Source organism: Lonchura striata, chromosome 1 (genome assembly GCF_046129695.1).
Source record: "Lonchura striata isolate bLonStr1 chromosome 1, bLonStr1.mat, whole genome shotgun sequence".
NCBI lineage: Eukaryota > Metazoa > Chordata > Aves > Passeriformes > Estrildidae > Lonchura > Lonchura striata.
In genome coordinates, this window is record NC_134603.1 from 10,053,663 (window position 1) to 10,077,516 (window position 23,854).

General features: G+C 44.3%; 1 protein-coding gene across 5 annotated transcripts in view; it reads left to right on the plus strand.

The window, feature by feature from the left end:
* CYRIB (CYFIP related Rac1 interactor B) overlaps positions 1-23,854 on the plus strand; it is a 95,667-nt gene that overhangs the window by 2,190 nt on the left and 69,623 nt on the right. For 2 of the 5 annotated variants that reach the window (XM_021542352.3, XM_021542357.3), the window contains exon 1: positions 18,740-18,874. The exons of the other annotated variants lie outside the window; for them this stretch is intronic. The gene's annotated coding sequence lies outside the window, so the exon portion shown is untranslated. Of the gene's footprint in view, positions 1-18,739; positions 18,875-23,854 lie in introns of those variants that run through there. 5 annotated transcript variants of the gene reach the window in all.

The window sequence follows — 23,854 nt, forward strand, 5'->3', positions numbered from 1 at the left end:
TTGAAAGTAAAAGCATATTTCCTGTGAAAAACTGCTGAAGTGACGTGTGAGATTGTTTCGGAGCTGGAGGCACCGGCGATGATTCAGGCCAGCAGTGCTGGCAGCTGGGCTGGTGTGGGGCCGAGGGGAAGGTGCTGAGCACCAGCCTGTCTAAACCTGCAGACAGGGCACAGGCACAGCCTCATGTGCTCCTCTTGCTGCCCTGGGAACAGGAAGACAGGCTGTGTCCTCTGGCTGCAGGCAGCCTCAGGGGCTTGACTCGGGTCTAGAATTTGGTCTGCCAGCAGGTATAAGCAGACCTGCTCTGGTTAAGTACATGCTCCAGAAGCTTCATAGAGAGCCAGTGTACTACCCAAGCACAAAAGTGATTCCATTGTGGTAGCAGGACTGCTTCTGTAAGATGAAGGTCATTCCTGCATTGCTCTCTCTACCCTGACTTAGAAAGACTTGTCTCTGAGGTTAGTTCAGTCCAAGACCTGTCCTCCTGATTGTCTGGTTTAGGTTTTCATTTAGTGCTTATCATGGCTGCAAGCCTGCTTATCAGCTGAATCACTGCCCCCATGCAGACCTGCACGGTTCCACAGAGAGCTGAATCCAGCTCTCTGGCTCCCAGGAGCCTTCTCTCCCCTGCAGCAGCTCAGCTCCGAGGGAGGAGGTGGCTGGGAGCAGAACACAGCCCTGACAGTCTGCTGGAACACAGTTGCCGGAGCTGGTTTTCAAATCTGCAGCAGGGCTGTATCTCACAGTGGGTAGGAAGCACTTTGCACAGTGTCTGCAGTTACTCAGCTGTTGGAAACCTTTGTTCTGTGCTGCTCTGTGTGGAGCTTGATATAGCTTGGATTTTTTTTTTTTTTTTTTTTTTTTTTTTTTTTTTTTTTTCTTTTTGGTGCTTGAGTTCTATTACTGTCTTTGCTGGGTGTATTTTAAAACAAATGCACATATGAATTTATTCCCTTGAGGTCTTTCTGTACTAGAGATGCTCAGACTGAGTGTATGCGTGACCTTGTGGAAATAGGTGGGATAAGTCTAATAGGTAGCTTTGATTTCCATTTCCAGCAGTTTTTCAGGTGGTGCAAGCTGCTTTTCTATCATAAAAATTCATTTTTCCTAAAATTTCTTTCTAGAGCTGGGTTTGCTATCTGTTTTGCAACAATGCTCTATGAATTGATCTATCCCAGGGTACCTAGTGGACAAACTCATTTCCTAAAGGCTTGCTGGATAGAAAGGGAAAAAAACCATGTCTTCTGACTACATCAGAAAACTAGGCAGTGTATCTGAGTCTTGCTAAAATAGTCTTTGTCTCAACTGAGAAATAGGACCCCCCAATCCTAAGCATCTGCCTTGTTCCCAATCTCGAGGTCAAACCTCCTGGCCACAACCCTCTCTATTTAAGAAAAAGATGTAGACACAAGTTGTAATCTGCGCTATGAAAATCTAATCTGTGACCTAATTTGTTGTGATACCATGAAGAACCTGTCAGTAGCAATCATCGTAACGTGTGGCACGGAGGCACTGCCGGCTTTCCAAGAGTGCTCGCTCGCCGTAGCCCCAGAGGAGCCGTGTCATGCCGAGTGAGTACATTTGGCCTCCTCCACTGACAAATCTGGGAATAATGCAACTCTCAGGTCACTTTTGTTATTATTTTATATGGAAATGGCAGTCTTTCAATGTGTGAAGGGAGCCTTTTCTGAGGATCTCTGTGGAACAGGGTGGTTTGAAACATGCGGGAAGGAATGAGATGCAACCAAAACTGGACAATTTTCTGTGTGTGCCATAATAGCTGTTTACCTGTCTGTTGTTCATTCTCCATGACCATGGCAGCAGCTTAGATGAAACCAACTCACTGGATGAGTGGTTAGAGGAGGGACTTGTCTGAATAACTTCTCACCAGTGGGAGCTGTGGTTGCGTGGGCTGATTCTCACAGGGCAAAACTGGCTGGCTTCTGGTACAGCCCCTTTGGGCCAAGTATGTTGTCCTTTAAGGAGCAAAAACAAGATTTTTTTTTGGTGCATTGCTGAAAACAGAGCACTGTCAATCTTGTTCTGCAAGACTAGAGAACGAAGGAAAGGTTTACAGGTCACGAATGCACGTGTAATAGGCTGGAAAACTGGGAACTGTACTCCTAGGTCCCTGCACTGCTACATCTGTCAGGGAAAAAAATCTTAACTAAGAAACTACTGCTGTATCAGAAACAACAGAGCTGGGCTTCCATTTTGTTCTAGAAATAACTGTTTAATTTTTTTTATATTATCCTTCAAATGCTTTACTTTAAAGTACTAAATTAAAATTTACAGGGGCATGCAGTCTGTTGAAAATGGCTAAAATCCATGTCTGGTTAGTGAGACCATCAATTCATTTGGACTTTGACATCCAGTAACCTAGATCCTGTAAGATACATGTGCATGATCTGCTGCCTCTCTTTCTTGCCCTCACTGGAGCTACCTGTACTGCTGTTAAGGCATTAGATCTTAAGATGTCTTCTTTATTTTGAGCCTCCTCTTTATTTTCAATGCTTTGTTCCCTAGCATACATTAGGTGTATGTTAGCATAGAATACTTGCATTCTGGTAGTAATCTGCGTGTTCTTTTTTTTTTTTTTTTTCTAATTTCAGTGTACTTTTGCCCACCCTGAGCACTCAGAGCTCAAGTTTCAATGTGTTATTTGTTGATTTTTGTTCACTCCAGACTTTTCCCTCCACCCACTCACTTCCTCTCACAAACGTTTCCTCATTTCACCACTTTTTCACACCCATTTCTAGCACAGGGTTGCCTCCCACTGTGGGCAGGCTCAGCACTTCATCTACTGTTCACCTCTTCGGGAGATGGGCGACAGTTCCAGGTGTGAGGGGAGGAGCAGAGGGAGGAGAAGGTGCTTGCCCATGTCAGGGGAAAGGTGCAATGGCAGGGAGAGGAGGTCTGGGTGCAGGTGTAATTTTGGGCAGCAGGACCAAAGGCATGTAAGCAGGGTGGGTGTATGGGTGGAGGGAGTGAACCAGGTGGTTTTATGTGTGTGCTCATGATGGGGCACAGCACAACCTCTGTGTGTGCACAGCTGGGAGACAGCCAGGCATGCTGGGCTGGGACCTCTGAGGTTTGAGGAAGGTGCATCTCCAGACCACAATGCAGCCAGCCAGAGGCTCAGCAAAGCACAGGCAGCTGAGGTGGCACTTGTGATAGCTCCAAGTTTTAATGTGCAATTTTGTTCTGTCTGCCTTTTATTTTTAACATAAGGTTTCTCACCTCCCCTTGGACAGCACCAATTTCTCAACCACAAGGAGTGCATCTGGCAGCTTACAAACTGTTAAAAAGAGGAAAAAATACCATGATGAAAATAACATGTCTGTAGTTTTAAATTAGGTAAGAGCTAAAATTAGTAGGAACAGGCCTGTCTGTCTGTGCAAACCAGCAGAGAATTACATTCATCTGATGCTGAGCAAGGCAAGCAGAGGTTTGCAGCTCACACTTCCTTCGCCTTGTCCCACTCCTGTCCTTGCAGCTTAGCTTCCCTGCAGGGCTCAGTCACCAGTTAGCAGAAAGCTGTGCAGATACCACTAACCTTGTGCCAGCACTGAGTGCTACTTTCAGCACTGTGAAGTGTTAGCAACAGCCAGAGCATTTTTACCACACTCCTTTCATTTCTTTGCTCAACTGGTGTGAGTGCAGCTTTGGATGCATCGTGCTAAGGTCACTTGTTTTCAGAGCCCTGGATGTGGCCTGAGTCACATGCTGGGGCCTGGATCCACCCACCATTTCCTCGGTGAGATAGGAGCCCCCAAGACACTTGTTTTCTCTTCCCAGCTGTGGTTTACTTTCCTCTTCTGTAATTGTGTTTCTGTTAACAGGGCCGCAGTAAAAAACAGTTGCTGAATTATTTACCTCACCAGAATAACTCTCGGGTGGTTTGGTTCTTTGCAGACTATTTTTTATTTCACACCCTGGCGTAGTTTTCATTCACAGCATGACCAATACAAACAGGTTTATTGGTGCAAGCTAAAGTGTGCAGCAGACTGGTGGGATGATGTGTTTGAGGGAGCCTTTACCTCTCCCCCTGCTTCCCTGGGAGCTGCCATGCTAGGCCCTGTGCCCACTGCCTTAGTCAAACTCCTGGGAATTAATGTTCTTCCACCCCTAGCATATCCAGAGGAATCAGAGGTCACTTGGAAATCAAAATTAAACAATGCCTTAGTGCAGCTTTGAAAAGTTTACTCAAAGGGTTGGCGTTGCTCCAGTGCGGTGAAACTGGTGACCTTCCTCCCATAACAGCACCAGAGAGGGCTCTGGTTTGGCCCTCAGTGGCCAGGGATGGCTGCTGAGCTTCACCCTGGGTGGCAGGGCTGGATTCACTCCTTGCACCATACTCCCAACCAGAGCATGCACAGAGCAAAACCAGGGAGGGCTGGACTGTGTCAGGCACGTTGCTGCCCAGAAACCTCTGGCAGGGATTGTAGTAGAGATTTGTGAAGTGCTCAGCTGCTTCAGGCAAGGGACAGGGACCATCCCCAAATGGGAAAAGCCACAGAAGACCTGGAGTTGGCTTGTTTCCCTGGGCTGCACCTCCTCTGAACTATCCCATGGAAGGACAACTGGAAGCTGTCTCTGCAGGTCTCATCCAGCAGCACGCTCCTGGCAGTGGACAGCTGCTGGCATCATGGAGTGATGGATGATTTATGTTCCACCAACTCCGTGTCCTGACAGAGACAAGGCACAGTGTGATGGGGAGTACCTCTGTGGTCTGCAAGCTCTAGGGATGATTTGGGCTTCCATGGTGGTTTGTCTGGATCAGTCAACAAAAGTCATAGATAAAAACTAGGAGCCCAATTCCCAGAACTGAGGAGGGCAGGTGCTCCTGCCTGTGAATCCTAACTCTCACTGAAGGACTTGCTGATGACCAAATACCATCTTCTGTGCTTTAGTAGGTCTGTCAGGCATCCTGCTTACATTGAAGCATTAAGAAATATTTGCTGAACATGTTAGTGTTCTCTTGTCAGTGCACTCTGAGTATCACAGATCTCACAGAGCGTACAGCAATCCCTCATATCTGAATGAAGAAGCCATTCCCATCTCTATTTAAGGAGACTGGGACCTTGTTTCTTTCCCAGGATTACTGCCTTGAAAGGAGATGGTTTTAGGAGTGCCTCCAAGTTGCAAATCTTATACCAGGACTTCTTGTGCGAGGATCTACAGCTGATACATCCTGGTTACTAGTGTTACTATATGTTACTATATGTAACATATGTTACATATAGTATGTAACATACTATATGTTTGCATTTATGAGGAAAACGTGCATTAGGTCCAATTGCATCCATTCATAGGTCTGTATGCCTGGACATGACATGAATCACAACACCTCTAAAATACATTTATGCATTGAGGTATAAATGCACCCAGGACCTGAAGTTGCTATTCATACAAAAAAAAAAAAAAAAGTCTTTTAAACTTGTTGAGGTTCTGTTTGGTCTGCCATCTTTTCTTTTAAAAATAAACTACCTGATGTGAGAAGCACTTGGGGAATGTACTCAGAACTCTTGTTCTGTGGGAAAAGGCCACCTGTGTGGGGACTGCGTCACCTCACGTGCTTTTGCACAGGGCTCCCAGGAGATCACATAGGTGGCACAGGAGCAGTGAATTCTTCCTCCTGTAGACGCCTGCAGACACCAGTCAGTTTGAGGAAGCAAGAATGGAGAGCAGGGGCCCAGAAGGACAGTGCTATGTTCAAGTGAGCACGTAGAAAGGGACGGATCCTGATAACCTTGGGTGCCCGCTGAGCCTGCTGGCAGGCTGGAGCCCTTACCCAGAGCCCTTGGAGAGGACCATCTGATCCAAGGTCACCAAACAGATCATGCCCTATCAGCACATTGCCCAGTGCTGCATGGGTTTGGAGCTGTTCCTGGGAAGTTTTCATAGACTTGAATATAGTTATGTGCATGTTGCACAGTGTCTGGGCTTTTCCTCTTCCTCTCAGCTCTGTTGGGCACTGCTATACAAGTGTCTGCAAGGGAAGTTGTGTTCTCAGTCAGTGCCCAGATTGGTGTAACTTCCCCTGGACAGTGTCTCCCCGAGCTGCAACCCTGTCTGCACCAGCCCTGCTGGGGAAGGGGAAGAGCAGAGGCTGCTCTGCAGGGGGACTTTGGTGAGGAACTTCCCCTGCATTTGTTCTCCTCCCCTAGTTCCTCATGCATGAGATGATACGAGTCCTCATGTTCCCCGTCAGGTGACATTCACCAGCTGGGGTTCTGCAACAGGGGATGCTCAGGAGCCATGGGCTTCCTATGAAATCCCCTGTGGAATAATAGCACGCACCCCACCCACACTACTACCCATGTGTCCAGCATGCCTCAGCCTCTCATCAGCTCTGCTGCTGGGAGAGCTTTGCAGGGCAGTTAGAGGTATCCTTGCTTTTGAGGGAAGCCCGAGCCAGCCCCTGCTGGTCCTGCCTGCTGGGGTTCAGCATAGGAAGCAGATCTATTTTCACTCTCCTCTGATGGGAGCTGCACCACCTGCTCAATTCCAGGGAGACAGGAGGGAGGTGAGCCATGTTTCTGCCCCCAGTGCCCTGCCTGCAGCCATGGCAGTGCCCCTCAAGCCATGGTCCAAGGGCAGGTAGTGGTAGTTCACACCTAACTCAGGCCAAACCACTTGCCAAGCTGGTCTTCCTTCAAAGTTGCTCCATATCTGCTTTACCCTCTTCTGCAGGATGCCTGCAGAGCCCAAACCAACATTCAGGCTTTGCTGTGTTCCCTCAAGGTTTGACCTACTCACTCTCTGTCAGCCAGTTGTGGGTGTGTTCTAAATATTTGTTTAGATCATCCTTCTCATATGTGCTGAATAGTTTTTGAGCTGGAAGAGCAGGCAGAGAATTGGCCTGTGAACAAATTAAGCTACCGCCTCTTGGTATGTTTTTCCTTTGTTTTGTTTTGTTTCCTGCACTATTTTGCTGGGCTCCAATCCTGTGAATTTCACTGACATCAATAAAGCACTGACAATTTCCCCAGTGGATCTCGGCAGGATCAGAACACTTTGGAGATTAAAGAATATCAGATTGTGTGAAAGACATATTTTCAGAGGTCACTGAAATTTGGTCGCTTGTTCCAGAGCCTCCTTTTGCCCTAGACACTAATATTGCAAGTGCAGTAGGTGAATTTAGGTTCCAGCCCCATGAGAACGTACACTAGTTAATACAGAGAACTTTAGAAATTGTCTTTACTCTCTCTGATGTAATTTTTATCCCTTGAGTGTACAGTGATTAAAAGATAGTTGAGGAGCATACTAAACATTCATTGCACATTTCTCTTCCAGTATCCAGCTGACCTCAAATCTAGAATGAAATGAATTTGCATTTGTTTCTAAAAGTATCTTATTTTGTGAATCAAAATGTCAACACATTTGAAAATGGTCCCTCATGAGACATTTGTATCTCTTGGAGTTTAAATTGCTGTATCAATGTCCCATTAATACTAAGGGTGTTTAAAGGACAAATTCTCTGCCTACTGCAGTGAAAGTTTACCCCGAGGTATGACATTTCACCTGCCACTGAGTATAAGATTGTTGAATATAATGGACCAGAATAGCAAGATTTGCACATGCTGGTAACAAAAACGGGTGAACAGCAGATCCCATTACAGAAGCCTTTCTCTTTTTTTTAATCTCCTCCTTTTTCAGACATTTAAACTTGCATGCTAAATTACTGCACTATTCAGAAGCCCATGCTTGAATTTGAATACAGTTTAGTCATGTAACATACGAGCAGATAAAGAGACCCCTCAAAAGGGTGCAAGGAAATGAGAGCACCAGGGTACATCCAAGGTCTTGTGGCACAAAGCCTGGCTCCAGCTGGACCACAGAGCCCCATCACATGCTCTCCTGGTGGCAGCTCTGCTGATGGACAGGGCTTTGCCACAGCTGATCTCTGCCCTCACCAGGGCTCTGTTCTGAGGGAGCAGGGGGACAGTTGGCAGGTCTTGACCCCCTCCTCCTCAAATGAAATATGGAGACAACTGGATGGAGCTATCGGCAAACTAAAGCCCTGCACATAATCTGAACCCAGGGGCCCGGCGAAGCCGAGCCTGAGGCGAGGCGTGTTTACCCGAGGAAGTGCCAACACAGCCCGGAGAACATACCATAAAATTGCACCATACTGTCCCTCCCTTGTGCTGTCACGGAAACCAGATGCCAGGATGGAAAAGCACCAGGAGATGAATAAAAAAGCTTCAAGTGCCAGAGAGCCCTGCTCAGCCCTACCTTCTGCTGCAGGCCATCTATGCTTCCCGGCATTCCCTGGTCTCCTGCCAATTCCCATCAACAGCTGTGGTTTGTGGTTGTAATGCTCAGCATTTGTCTCCTCTTTCTCCTAGCAGACCTGCCCAAAAGCTGGATGTGCAGCTTGTAGCAGTTCAAGACTCCCAGGACTCCCAGAACTGGCCTCTAAGTATGAAAACAAATCTTTCTTTACTCCTTTATCTTCTCCAAGGCCTGAGACATTGCAAGTGTGGGTTTCTAAGGCTTCTGGGCCCTTCTGATGGCATTTGTGAGGAAAGGTTACATAACACAGCGCTTTATAATAATTTTATTTCTTTTAAAGAGCAAGAAAGTGCCAGCAGTAAATCGAAAGCTGGATTGCCAGCCCAGAAGCAGCCTGCTTACTGCATTTAGCAGATGAAATATTCTTCACTCCATCATGCTTATTCCCAGTTTCTGTGTCTATGTATTGCTGTTGAGGCTGCAGCTTGGGTAGGAGCGGCTCCAAGATGTTAGCAAGTGTCTCTTAGGAATCCCACTCCCTGTTTCAGGAGGCCCCAGAAGCTCATTAGATGTTTAATAGCTTCCAGTCGCTGCTGTGCTGGATGGACCTGAACTGGTGACCAAGGGGGGAAAGGTTCTCTCACACATTTACAAACCCTGAGGCATCTGTTCCCCAGACACAAATTTGTCTAATTCCCCTAAACCACTGATGATCTGCCCTGAAATGATACTCCCATTCCCTTAGGAAATCCCTTGGGTTGATATCAAGTAGATAGTTATTTTTGGATTCTTTCCCAGAGAGAGTGCACTGTATTGCTCTGAACCCTACACACCAAATAAATATATCATCCTACTGTAGTAAAGGTCCAAAAAGTTTTATTGAAGGGGAAACAGATTATTAATAATTAAGGGTAGTTCACTGTATTGGTTTTGAGCCAAGTAAAGCTAATAGAGCTTTTTTTTAATAGCAGAGATAAAAGTGTAGAATATTGAGACTGAATTGATTGCAGCGTTTAATGCAACATAAAGTCAATTAATGAATTTCAAGGGTTAACACTGCATTAAAGTGAAACATGAAGCCCACAAGCAATGTATTAAGCATTTTTAAAGATTAGCAAAAGCAAACAAACAAACAAAAATTTAAAAAAAAACCCTTCCTTTTTTGATCAGTAAATGCCTGTATTTTTTTCTTTCTGAGGGAGAAACTCATATGACCAATATTTTTACTTCTTTTATCCTAAAGGTCTGGGTGGTTATATGTATGTGTGTGCTTTTCCCTCACCCCCTTTTAGAATAAAATAAAGCCTTTACAAGAAGGTGATCAGTGATTAATTCTAACAAAATCCTCCTACATCTGCTTGCAATATTCTCATGGCAGGGATGGACAGGAGCATAGAGGGAACAGTATTGGATAAACACTTTTGTAAGAAAGGCTCTAAATGAGAGTTCTAAACTGCTATGTGTTTGGACCACCGCATGTTGTTTATTGTCTACCCAACTACAATTTCTTAATTTAAAAGTATATTTTCTATTTCTCTGCAACAACAGAAGAAGATGACATGGAAAAGAGAAAACAGAATCACTGGGTGATTAGCTGTACTAATGAGGATGAGGAAGGTTTTAAAACATTCTGCACTGAACAATTTAAATGTTTATCACAGAATAAACCTGCAGCCATTCCTTCTCACTGACAGCCATTATATTGTAATGTTGTCCCTTTGCAGCCTTTCCCAAACCATCCACTTAATCTGAAACCTTTGTCCAAGTCTCAGTATGACATGAGGTCTTTTTCTGCACCGTGGTCTCCTACTGTCTGCCTTATTTCTTGGTAGCCATTCAGTCTTCCAGTGGGTACACGTGCCCCTCTTTGCCATCTGGCCACATTCAAGTCCTGAGTGCAGCCCCCTCTGCACTAAACCCAAGCTTGTCACACTCAGCTGCAAAACCTTTCACAAGCTCAGGGGCAGAGTCTGTCATCCGAGCAGCAGCGTTCTCTGCCTTAGGACAGAAGTGACCCCATTAAAACCACTTAGAAGCATGCACACTTATGACTGGCTCACTGCCCTTATGCCTCTCCTTGCTCTCACATGGTTCCCCAGGCCCTCTCACATCCCTGCTTAAGCTGGTCTTCTTTCAGCAAACCACAGAAATGTTGTATTGTCTACAACTGCCCCTAGCCTTTTAAAGTAAAATTCAACTGATAAAAAATTGAGATTAAAATAATAATGGGAGCATGAAGGAGCAGGTACCATTTGTCCTTTTTTTAGAAGAGAAGAAAATATAATTAATTGAAAAATAGAGTCCTGTGAACAGTGTAACTAATGAATTGTAATTTTCTCCTGATTTGCATTCTGTGTGCCCTGCATTTCCCACTGAATCTCTTTCAGTGCAGAACTTCTGGGCTCCTCCCTGTTTCCAGTTCCCTCCTTCCCTGCTATGTTCCCAGTGCTTCCATTGCAGCTCCCCCAGTCTCTTTCTTACATCTTGCCAGCCAGGCAGGATATGACCCACACAGGTTGACTGGGCAGTATACACATGCTGTTGGGTGTTCAGCACCACAAACCTGATTTACAGGGGAGTGCAGGCTGTGTGTCCTGGGATAGAAAGAATGGCTACCTGGCACAGGCCAAGGGCTCACAGACAAGCTGGAAAACAATTCTGAGTGATCAGCCTCACTGCATGACACAGACGAGAGACACTGTGCTGCTCCAACTTTTGTGCCCAGGTTTGTTGATTTAGGATTAGCTTGGTTGTAGAAAGCCAATGTGTACAGATCTCAGCACTTGTGTTTTCCTCTCATCTACAACTTAGTCTGCAAGCTGCTAAGAGCAGGAATTGCACCAGTGGTTTTTTTAGGCATTGTACAGATATTTCCAATTTAGCTTTTTGCGTATGAAATTATTGAAATTTAATGGCATCATTTCAGGCACTTAGAAGTTTTCAGAATGGGAGGTACCACTGCCAGGCTTCGTAGCCTTCTTGCTTAATGTGATATGAGATGTCTGAGGTCAAAAATAAGGTCTAAGCTTCAGAGTTACAGCCTCACAAGAGAAGGCTATTTTGCTTTTTTCAGGTTTTTAGCTTATTCGCTGCCTGAGACAGAAGTAATTTAGAATCAGGAGAATATGAGCATGTATTTAAAAGGTCCTGCTGGTTTGTGATGCAATCCTGCAGAGGCGGTGTGGTCATGGGGAAAAACTGTCTAGTCTGATCATTAACATAATAGGTACCTAAGCTGTGACTCCAGGAACCCAGATGTCTCAGATGGAACTGGATCCAGATTGCAATAAACAGGCACAGAATGTTTTCCAGCTCATGCATGGGGTTTATCAGCTGGACATAAAAAATATTATCTTTTAATCAATTGGGAAAACTCAGAATAAGTTTAAGCAACTACAGTGTGCAATACCAGCTTTACTCACTTTTCTTGCTGACTGAATATTAAACAGCTGTATCTGGTGCTATATTTAGCCCTAGGTGCCATATTCCTGCTCAGGAAAAAGGAAGAGAAAGATGTCTGGTGTACAGTGTTACAGTTCCTCAGCAGAGGAAGTGTTTAAGTGCCTGCCTAAATGCTTTGTTTCATGGAAGTGTTCATCTGCACTCAGTCTGTGTCTCACAGATTACAGCACAGGAAAATCCTGGCTTTCCATTTCCTCTGCTAGCAAACTCTTCCTTGCAGCTAGAGGGACTTGTACCTGTGGGATCAGTAAGGACTCTTTTTCTGTCCTTTGAGCTACCCAGGTATCTTAAAATGATTGTGCTCAAAGATTCTGCTTCATAACCCAAACATGCCTACCATCAGGGTGATGGGTGACTGGAAATTTCTTATCCCACAGGAAAAGAGTGCTACCTAACCACTGCATATGAGGTCATGGGAGAACCTACAAGAAAATGTGTCTACTGATGAGGAAAGGGTTTCTTCAAAGTTCTTAATTCAGCAATTTGACACACTAAAATGATTTTAATGTGTGCTGCTCTTTGGAGCATATTGATGGCATTGCAAGAAGGCAGCAGTATAAAGGTATACAACAGATGATTGCATCAAAACAGTGTAATTTTAAAGAGGTAGATATAGTTGGTGAGCTAATAACTAAATCATAGTCTATTTTTTCTCTCATTATTCAGTAGCCTTGTACTCAATATCACTTAGATCACACACAAAGATAAATTTGGTTTATAGAAGTTCAAATGAATGCTGCAGAACCAGTTGTGGTTTTGATTTACTAAATAGAATTCTAGTTTTCAGATGGGGCCAAACAATCAGGTCCTGTCAAACTGAAACAGTGGTGCAAAGACAGAACAGCGACAACAGTGACACTTCAGTCCGGGGAGGTGCTGAGCACCTTCAGCTCGTGGTTGCACTGCTGGAGCTCAAGGAACACATCTTGTGGGATGCAAGATGCTGTCCTCTCTTGCTCAGAGGTGCCTAACACTGTTGTTCCATGAAGTCCATTTTACTCACTGAATTTTGCAATTGTCCCCTGAGACTGATGCTCTGCAGAGGCCTTCGCTGAGGTGCTTTCATTCAGTTACCTATGTCTGCCACAGAAGATAGCAGCTTCCCCTGTGATGTGAAGGGAAACTAAGAACAGCTGTAGCAGAGGAAACAGCTGAGGCAAAGTGAAATGGTCTCTTGACAATGTCCCTTGGTAACATGTAGACACAGCCCAAAAATCACTTAGGAGCCAAATGCTGTTCTGAGGGCTTCTAATAACAAATAAATTAAGCACTTTTGAAAAGAAAAAAAAAAACAAAACAAAAACAAACCTAACCCACTAATAAACGAAAACCCTGCAATGATTACATCATGAAAAGGATGTGATCAAAGTAAAATACCAGTCTCATGCTCCTGAGGTAGGCAGAAATCTCTGTGAAATCAATGAATATTTGTTTCCATCAGGGCAGCGCAACTGTGTCAAAAGCACCCAAAAGAAACCAAAACAAAAAGCTGGGTTCTCTTCCAGAGAGTCATGAGACAGCATAACTCTCTGGGACATTGTCTTCCCTGTTCTCTGAAACATTGATTCTGTCCATTAACTGGAATACTATTATGCTGCTGATCTGAAAAATTCTGTGGGGAAGAGAAGAAAAAGAATATATAATGTTTGTGAGAAAGTTCCAGTTCAGATATATATGTTTTATTTCCTCCTGTGGTCCTGAGGGTTTACTTTGTTTAATAAACTGGCCTGACTGGGGCTAATGGGAGGTCAAGTGAAACTCTGCCACTCTAGATCACCCAGTTTGCAGCCTCCTCTGACTTGGTGAAGCCCTCACTTAAAGGCACTGACTGCTACTCAGAGTGAACAAATACAGCGGTATTTAGGAGTCTACAATGATATTTAGGAATTTTGCTGGAGAAAGGCACCTCTCAAATGAGCAAAGGTGATGGCCCAGCACCTGCTGAGGTGATCACAGATTTTCCAGTACCCCAAGCACAGACACACGGCTGCATCTGGGCTTTTCCTCCACTGAGTGCCCTTCAGAAGCACTCAGAAGTTCAGAAGCACAGTCTGCAGCCATGACCTCCTAAACTTGGTGATGCTGGATTATCTCAGTTGCTTAGCAGGCCTCTTCCCTTGCCAGTTTGCTACCAGCACAGGTTCACCACTGCAACTACTCAAAGCACTTCTCAGTGCAATGGAGTCCATGCAACGATCACTGAAGAAATTCTGTATTTCACAAACTTTTATAAGCAGCTTAAAGATCTCAAAGTCTAATACTGTGTTCTGCTCTATTCTGTAGCAGGTCTACTACTATAATTTATCTTTCTATTTTCCAGTAGAGATAAAACATTATTAAAATAGCTGCAGTTCCTCTTTCCACCTTCCTCTATGCTTACTGGTCTGTAATCTTCTTCTTCTAATGCAGGCTTAACACCTGACATTTTCTCTTTCTTCCTTTTTCTTCCCCGTCTGTCATATAGATGAGCTATATTTTTAAGGTAAGGCAGCAAAATGTGAAAGTGTGAAAAAAAAGAGCTTTATTTTGTAAAATCTCCATTATTCTTGACCACAGTCCAACTGACAGCACTGAACCTTCTTGTGATATTTGACTTAAAGAAGTGTTCATTAGTTGAGAGCATGCTGTGTGTTTTAACCGAGGCTCCCCACATGAAGGGGCTGTGCTGATCGTTTGTCAGGATCAACTGCATCACCAGATGAGCAAACTCTGAAATAATCTTGGACTTTGTAATGGCAGAAGAGGAGATGACTGCTGCAATTAGTCACGTGAAGTGACTGGGGAGATGACAGGATTTCACCAGGTCTGTCAGGGTAAAAAGACTGAACTCCAGAAGCATCTCAGTTTTCCCACTTGCTACCTAAATATCAAAATGACCTTTTTTTTTTGGGTGGGGGGAGGAAGGCATTCTGAGATTGTGAATGCCTGTTTCCATGCAAGTATAAAACATTTGGTTTGGCATGATAGTATCTGGAAGCACTTCAGTGGTCCTTATGAAGTGATTTGACCTTGGCTTTTTGTTTTGTCTACATTTCTGGAAATTTATGTAGATGGTTCACATTTTGTTACAACTGTTTATATTCTGAAGAACGACATCCATATCAGAGGATTTGTACTATCTAAATGAAAGCCCTAGAGGAGTCTGTGGTATAAATGTGACTGCCTCTGCACTCTCTCGTCTACTACCGTGGCACTTGAGAATGTGGGAAAATCTGGGCAGGGGAGGGCAAAACCTGACGTTAGTTTCATCTGAACTGAAAGGTGCTATGAGCCACAACAGTGTAACAAGGGAACCCTGCAAAGCTGCATTTCTTCCATTCTTGATATTTTCCAGAAGAAACTTCATCTCTTTAACCATTTCTTTAAGAGAATAATCTTTATCCATAAGATGTTTATTGTCTGTTTACATCCATGTAATGGAAGAGGTGTTGCTGCCCTGCCCCCCAGAACAAACGTGACTCTGTCGGTGGTCAGGGCGCTCTATTGTCCCTGCTGAGTGCACATGGCACAGGGTGATGGTCACTTCTTCCCTTTGGACTCTCCCCCCTAGGCTACCATTAGGTTGAAAAGCAACCCAAGTATTCCAACAGTGCATGGCACTTAAGGGCAGCTTTGCTCCTGTGGCTTTATTTATCCATCTGGCTATCCATATATAAAGTCAAGTCAGCTTTTGTCACTGGTATATGAACATATATATGCAATACATATACATCCAAGAGTACATTTAAAGCTTATTAATCCCTTCTTAATGAAAATCCTCTGACTTCTTTCTTTCCTGTCAGATATACCTACCTGACACCAACTAACAGCATCCTCAGGCATTTAGCAGCATAGAAACAGTTATGTTCTGTTACCACTCTTTTATTCTATGATACTAACTGAAAAATATAGCCTTTAATTCTGTTTTATTGTTGTTGTTTTGGGGGTTTGGTTTTTTGGGGGAGAGTTTTAATATTTATTGCAGTGATAGCTTGGTAAAATAATTTTGCATTCAGAAGAAGCAATTAAGAAATTAAAAATGGAGGCAGAACTAATAGAAAATTGCTGGGTTTTTTAGTCATGCAGCATTTTCCACAGTGTTCAATAATTTTTTATGCTTCAATTATTATGTTAGATGTGGATGTCTTAGTGTGCAACTGCTGTTAAAGCATCAGTGATCCTCAGCGTCTGGGCATCCTTGTATTTGTGAAAGATGTGAGATCCAAATCAAAGGCATCTTACAATTTTGGAGAACACTAAAGACTATTTATTATGATAAACCTGCTCATGGTTTCAGTAGGGAATTTTCTTTCTCTAACCCCACTCTGCCAAGCCCCAAGTGCTTTATAATGTTATGAGCAACAACAACTGTTCATCCCTGAGGCTGGTTGTGTGTAGCTCTTCAGTTCTGTGTAGGACAAAATTCTATGGTATGACAGGTGAGACCCCTGGTTTCTATTAAGCCCATATGGTGATGAGTCCAGCATTAACTCAGAGCACAATCCTGCTTCCCCTGAATTAAGTTCAGTGGAACCTGGATCACCTCCTGCCTGGCACACGGTCTTGTAAAGCCCTGTAGATTTTAAAGAAGATGAGGATGTGGTGATGTTATAACCTGCCTCATCTCATGAAGGAGTGTGCATCAATTCACACCTCAAAATTTGTGTCCATTGCAAAAAAATCCTTTCTGTGGCAGAAGTGAAAAGTCATGTCAAACATTTGTTCAGCCACTTACACAAATAACACTCAGGCAGAGCTGGAACTTCTGTCATTCTGCTGAAGGTGCTTCTGTGAAACTCTTTCTTCATATCTTCTTTGACATCTTCTCTGTTTGCTCTAGTCTGTACAAACCTCTCAGAGCCTCCAGAGCTTGTCTGAGCACTCCCTTTTCCCTGCTTAGCTGAGAGCAGTGGGCAGGTGTGTGGTGCACCAGCCCTAGTCTTGCCTGACTGCTACCCAAGGACCAAAACTCAAGTGTGGTGATTTCCTTTGAGTTCACCAAACAGGTTTTGCAGCCAACTATATTCACAAATAGCTTCCTTCATATGCCAGGATACTCTTTTAGCTAGAATACTTTAAAGTTATTATAGTCAATCCATATATCTTGAATCATAATAAGTTAAAGACAAACTAAGTTTATCAGATTAAGTCAACACATGTGTAGGTATAATAATAAAAAGATAAATACTTTGACATATAAATAAATCTCTGACCTATTTTCCATTTTTTTGCTTTCTCAGTGGGCTTGGGTGTACATGATATTCACTAATATTTGGCACTTAACAAACTGCTATCAGGCTTCTGAAGAGGAACTAGTAGAAGTTCAATCTTTCAGATTGAGAAATACCCTTTGATTAGAGCTGTAATGATGATGTTTTACTATTCAAGGGTGCAGGTTTTGTACTGCCTGGCTCTGTCTCTGAACCTTCCCGGTGCTGCCTCACTGAACAAGCTATGAACTTCCCTTGGTGTCAGAACAGCTCAGTGTGAAGGGCAGGGGAGACTTCATAGCAAAATTTAGAAAAGTGTTGTCTAGATTCCAGGCTACTTTAAGGAAAAAAACAAAACAAAACAAAACAAAACAAACAAAAAAAAAAACAAACCCGAAACAAAAGCAAAACTAAAACAGAAGAACTTTTAATTGTTTTCTTTCTAAGTAGGTCTATGTGGAATTTTACTAAACCCTGAAACAAGGTATTTGTGCAATCCCTCTGCTTTGGCAAATTTATCCACAGCAGAAGAAGCAGTTCAGGGTGTGCTTTGTCCCTGTGTGAAGATACCAAAATCCTGGGTGTGACATGGAAGGTGAAACCTTCATAAAATCAGAGAATCACAGAATATGCTGAGTCGAAGAGATCAACAAGGAAGATTGAGTCCAAATCCTGGCCCCGCACAGAAAGCCCATAATTAAGTCCATAGGATGTTCTTAAAATATGTTTTTGTGTTTGAAGTAATTTCGAATCATTTATGCTGGAGAAGACCTTTCAGATCATTGAGCCCATTCATAAACCCAGGGAAAAGTCACCACTAAACCACAACCCTAGGTGCCACATTTACATGTATATTAAACTCCTCCAGTGATGGTGACTCCACCACTTTTATGGGCAGCCTGTTCCAACGCTTGACAACCCTTTCTAAGAGGAATTTTTTTCCCCCTAATATCCAATCTAAACCTTCCCTGGTGCAACTTGAGGGCATTTCATCTTCTGTCTCTCATCACTTGGGAGAAGAGACCGACCCCACCTGGCTACAGCCTCCTCTCAGGGAGCTGTACAAAGCCATAAGGTACCCCCTGAGGCTCATTTTATCCGGGGTAAATAACCCCATAACCCCATGTGGGGCTTTTTGTGATTTTTAAACACATTTTGCACATCTTTTGTGTTTTCGCGGAGATGGAGGTGGAAAGCATTCCAGGATCAGCACGAGTGCAATGGTATGGGATTCTGGAAGTGCTCACTGAGGGTTGGAACTTGCCACATTTTTTCAAATAGCTATTTACTTATCTGTGCTTTGATCCACCTGGGAAGACATTTCTGAAGGGCTTTAAGGCAGCAGCCTCGCTTTTCCCAGATAAGGAGCACCCCGTCTCCCTTCGCTACCTGGCCTTGCCAACTGCAGGCACTTCAGACCCCCGATGGAGGCTGTAAAAAAGCACCAGAACCGCACACCTGGCTCAGGGGCGGGTCAGTGATGCTGACTGAGCTGTTCCCGAGCTGTTCCTGAGCTGCTCCTCAGCTGCTCCTGGGGGCTGCGGCAACACCGCGGCGCCTTTAAGGGGCTGCCCCGCTCGCCGCCTCGCCCGCCCGCCTCTCTTTCGCTCCCCCGCCCGTGCCCGAGACACTGGGAGTCGAAGCAGGTGCATGCGCAGTGCGCTGGCGGCCGGGCGCGCTTGCGCAGTCACCTGCTGCTGGCCGCCCCCCCCCCCCCCGGTACATCCGGGTCAGCGCACGCCCGCCCGCACGGCCGGTGCCCGCGGTGCTGTGCGGCCGCTCCCCCCCCGCTCCCCCCTCCCCGCGCGCGCTCCCGCCGCCCGCGCGCGCTCCCGGCGCGCTCCCGCCGCCCGCGCGCGCCGCTCCGTCGCTGCTCCGGCCGAGCGGGGGAGGCGGCGGCTCCGGCTCCGCTCCCGATCCCAGCTCCGCTCCCGCTCCCGCTCCGGATCCCGCTCCCGCATCGCCGCGCGCGGGGCGGCTCGGTGAGTGCCGGGAGGGCGGGAGGGGCCGGGCGGGGCGCTCGCCGCTGCATCCCTCGCGTTCCCCGGGCGCCGGCGGCGCGACCCCCGCCCCGTTCCCGCGGGGCCCCGCTCCCCGCCCGGCTCCAGCTGTTGCTCTCGCCGCTCCCTCGGCGCTTCGCAACTTCTCCCGTCCCGCCGCCGCTTCCCCCGCACGCCGAGGAGCGGCCCCGGGGCGCGGGGGAAGCGGCGGCCGCCGCTGCCTCGCCGGGAGCCAGGCGGGTCACCGGGGACCGGCCGCCCTGCCCTGGGCTTCCCCGGCGCTCCGGCGGCTCCTTCCCCCCGGCGCGGGCGCGGGGTCTGGTTTGCGCCCGGTGCGAGTGCGGGCGGCTCCCCGGGATGCCGGTAGTGCCGCGGGATGCGGGCTGGAGTGACAGCGTTAATGGATAACGGGAGGCGGAGAGCTGCTGAAGGGACATCTGCAGTCCTTCGGAGTGCGGCTGAACATGCAGCGGGTTAAGCGGAATACAGCGATCATCGCAAATTTGTCATGGTTAGGGTGTATCCTGCAGGTTTGTGTGCAGCGCTGTGATGCTGGGGCTGTAATTCCAGGTGGGGCTAAGGTGAATTTGGAGGCTGCAACAAGAGAGCGTTGTTTCTAACCTATTCATTATATAGCCTATAAAATAAAATTTTAATTCCGTTGTAATTTTCTCCCATGTAATTCAATAATAAGGACGCCTGCAACTTAATTTTTTGTAACTTATTAATCTGGTGTCATATCTCACTTGGTAAAAAAATACAAGAAGTTTCTTCACAGAAACATTTGAGACCCAGAAGAAATCAAGGGACTGTGTGTTATGAAGGTTTTTGAAGTTTTTTTTCTCTATCTGTTCCATAGCATCAGCATCCTGGATTCAAATGTCAGCAACAGTGTGACAGCTGTCATACTGCTGTGATAGTGGAGTCTTACTAACAGTTAAAATCCGTCATTCTCAGTTTCTGGTAACATAATATGGAAATACAAGTGTACATTAGCATGTATGTTAATCTTCAAACCACTAAAAAACATTTTCTAGATTGATCTGATAATCTGGGTTCTTCCTTATTGCTGTTTCTAGTGGTAAAAATTGCAAAGTCTCCTTTGCTCAAATTCTTTCTCCCCTCATTGACATAGAATTTTCATTCTTTATGCTCTGCTTGGACTTTAAATACAGGTTTTAGTTAATCAGCATTTTCTGTTGTAGGTTGTGGCAGATTTGGGTGTTGGGGAGTAAATAGCCTGAGATTACTGTTGTTAAGGTTGGAACATGGATTCAAACTTAAAAGCTTCCCACTTACAAAAATCTTTGTTTATCAAGGTGTAATATTTAGCAGAGTTTGTCTTTGGTTCTGTGTGGCAAGCTTAACAGCAAAATCCTAAACCACATGAATAAGATGCTGCTGTTACATGAAGTTGGATTGTTTCTTGCCTGGCATACAGAGAGTATTCTATTGTTGAAACAGAAGCTTTGAGTAGGAGAGAAGATAGCTTTTTATCCCAGTCAGACTGTCAGATTTGTTATTGCATATATTAGCTGTCTGAGCAGGGGCTGTGGAAAGAAGTGATCCCAGGATTGTTTTAAAATATCCCTGTCAAGAAGTACCGTGATTATGTGAAAGTAAGGAATGAATTTGATCCCATCTGTTACACAACTTCCATTTGTCATCAGGTGCTCTAGATTTTCTTCCTTGTTTGAAGTTTAGCTGGGGCCACCTGAGGGGACAGATTATAGAAGAGTTTGTCTTTTGAAAGTCTCTGCCTCTTCCTATGAAACCTTCCCTGCACTGGCTGTGGAAACCTGGTGTCAGCCAGTTCTTTTCTTGCACACACAACTATCCTCTATCTTGATAATGAGAAAAAATGAATCAATTTTTATTGTGTCTATCAGTAGTTATATCTATTTCCAAAAGAATGAATTGTTAAATTAATTGAATGCAGGAGTTTAAAGACACTCATGAGGGCACCTTAAGGTGCCTGTCACCAGACCTCTACCAGTGTTTACTAAACACTTGGAATTAATACTGTAAAGAGACATAAGGGTGGGGAATATTTGTATTGCAAACTACTGAATTATTGAGTAATACAGTAACAGAAATTGTCTCTGTCATTTGGAAAAGCATATGTAGGGGCCACTTTGGATTTCTGCAGCTGCTTTGGCATGGTGAACATAAATGCAGATTTTTTTCCTCTCGCTGTGTATCTTGGAGAATGCAAACGCACAAACAGCCTGCAGTCCCCTTTTTCTTGTTCCTGCCTGCCAGCTGGGGGTATAGATGGAACCAGTGCATATCTTGACATAGTGGAGACAGGCAAAATTAAAGCTTGTGTGCAAGGAGTTAGATTTGTTTTTAAAGCAGGTTTGTGGGTGGCTGTTGTAGTTCATTTGGTCGGTGGTTTTTAGGAAATGATGGCACTAGTGTAAGTCAAGGTTGTCACCTTTGCCTGTCCTACCTACAGGCTTGTTGTAATTAATGATACCAAGAGTTTCTGTTGTTGATGTAGATGGGCATCAGTTGAGAAGAATGACTTCTGTTCGTTAAGGTAATGTTAACTACCCTGAAGTACATTGCAAATCAATTTAATGAGACACGTTCATTGTGAAAATACATCTTCAAAGCTGAAATATTTTGAGTGTTGTCAAATTGCATCTCATGGATTATCAGCTGTCAAGCAAATGTGCTACAGGCAAGGCATGCAGCTCATGTGAATATATGTGCTGAATCCACACAAGGCTTGAATGTCAGTGCCAGCTCCTTTGCTTAGAACCAGGATGCAGAGAGTCATCCTGGTAGTCATTTTGGTCCAACTGAATCCCTCCAGTCTGTCAACATAGCTTCAGAGGTGATGAGAGTGGGGGGACTGGGGATATGAAGGCACCTCTGCTTGGATTGGACCGTGAAGCATTGGCACTGCTTACTAGCTGTGGCACCTAGGCATCAGGCAGGGTAAGAATTATTTCAAATAATTTTCCAGCTGTTAATGTTGGCCACTTGTACCATTCAATGTCTTTTTTACTCCCATTTGTTTGGATATATCAAGAGTACTTTTAAGTAGATGGATGGTCCTCTTGCACACCTCTTAAGTGTTCCTTTATTATTAATCTATGGCCACATAAACTTTACTTAGCATTATCAGTATTTTCTTCCTTGTTATAATGGAAAATTTAATACCTCTACCCAATGTAGAGAAATCTGCATTTCTCTCCATGTTTACAATGACAGGGACTTACTTGATTGCCTTTAATTTAAGGACCTCTTATAAAATCACCTCAGTTTCCCCTGTCTGTGATTCAGGAATGTTCTCTCGAGTGCCACAAGTTGGCTGCTGCAGCTGGCAGAGTGTTTCCAACTGTCTAAAATTTGCTGAGAGTAATAGGCTCTTACATAGGCACTGTTTTACATCTGTGTACACTGTGTACTGCAATCATATAAACAGCAGAGCTTAACAGAAACCAATGACAAACAATGAGCAGTTTTAGAATTGAGTAGGTAAAGCTGAAAGTATTTTTAGCTGCAGCACTTTCTCCTGTGTTCCCCATCTCCTGTGGTTTTAATTGCATTCTGCTTTTTAGAAATGGCATTTTGTGCTCCCTGTCACGTGAAAGCCTGAGGTACAGAGAATACCTTCACTGTGGAAACAATGAAACTAGTTACAGGCAAAGTATAATTGAAAGGTGTAGCGAAAATGATTCATTCTTTGGCCTTTCACTCATGACCATTTGAATTTCAGGATAGTTGTAGGACAGTCATGGTTGTGAGGTAAGGGCTGACACTGTTTAGTATGTTTATATGGTTTATGAACTCAAATCTGTTGTTACAGCCTTTGTTGTCTGGTTATGCTGATCTCTTAATTTACTGTTGCTCTTGAATATGGTGATATTGATGAAATGTTTAGTAATTTAATTCTTGTTAACTCTGGCAATGTAACTCTTGACAATCAATTACATGCTGTTCATGTAATTGATTTGTAAAAGTATTTTTGGGTCCAGACTTATTAGCTTTGAGTATTCTTTAGGATTGCTTTTTTAGCACCTGGAAAAAGAATTTTTGATTCTAGTACATAAACAAGTATTGACTAATTTGTGTGTCTTGGGAAAGGCTGTTGTTTGCCTTCAGTGCACTAACCTAAAGTTCTGATGCTGTATTTGGGGAGTGGTATCTGACTGTCCAAACCCGCCATTTTTTTTCCTACTACATGAAATCATTTCAGGACTGTAGGAAAAATTGGGAACTAAATATTTTTGAAATGTAGAGATTGTACTTATAAAGTGTATAAAATGTAGAGATTGTACTTATGTACAATCATCAAGTGTATAAAACTAGTTTCCTGTAATAATGTTTGTATGGGAGGATATATTTTTATTCTTCTACTCCTGTTCAGTGGAAATGCAGTATGGTTTGTGGTCTTGATTACTAAGTGTTGGACTGATTCTCTGGCTTATATCTACAGCACTTGGGATTCCCAGGTGGTCCCTGTACAAATAGTGTGACTGGGTCTGGGACAGCTTAGCTTGTGAGATTTGAGTGCGTTCAGTTTGGTGTGGCTGTAGCTACAAAAATAGCATGCCTTGCAAAACAGGCCTTCTGTCTGCCACCCACACCAAAACCTAAAGCTTGATCCTGTAGGCAGTTAATACGTTTATCTGAGAGGCTGATTCCATCAGCAAATGCTTTACCTGAAATTGGTGTCCACCAGGCAAAATAAAAAAAAATTATATTGGTAATCACTTTATATATAAAAAAGTGCAGCAGAACTCTGTCCTAGATACATTTTTAAAAGCACTTTTTACTTCAGACTACAGGGCTTAAATGTTCCCTGGTTGCAGGAGGCAGTTCTGTGAGCAAATTCTGTTTAACTGGCGTAGTTCAAAAGACTCTTAAATTCAGCCATGAGGCAATTCTGGTTCTCCTTCAGTACTAGATGATTAAATTAAATGGAGTGTTAGCATGAGTAACTTTTTC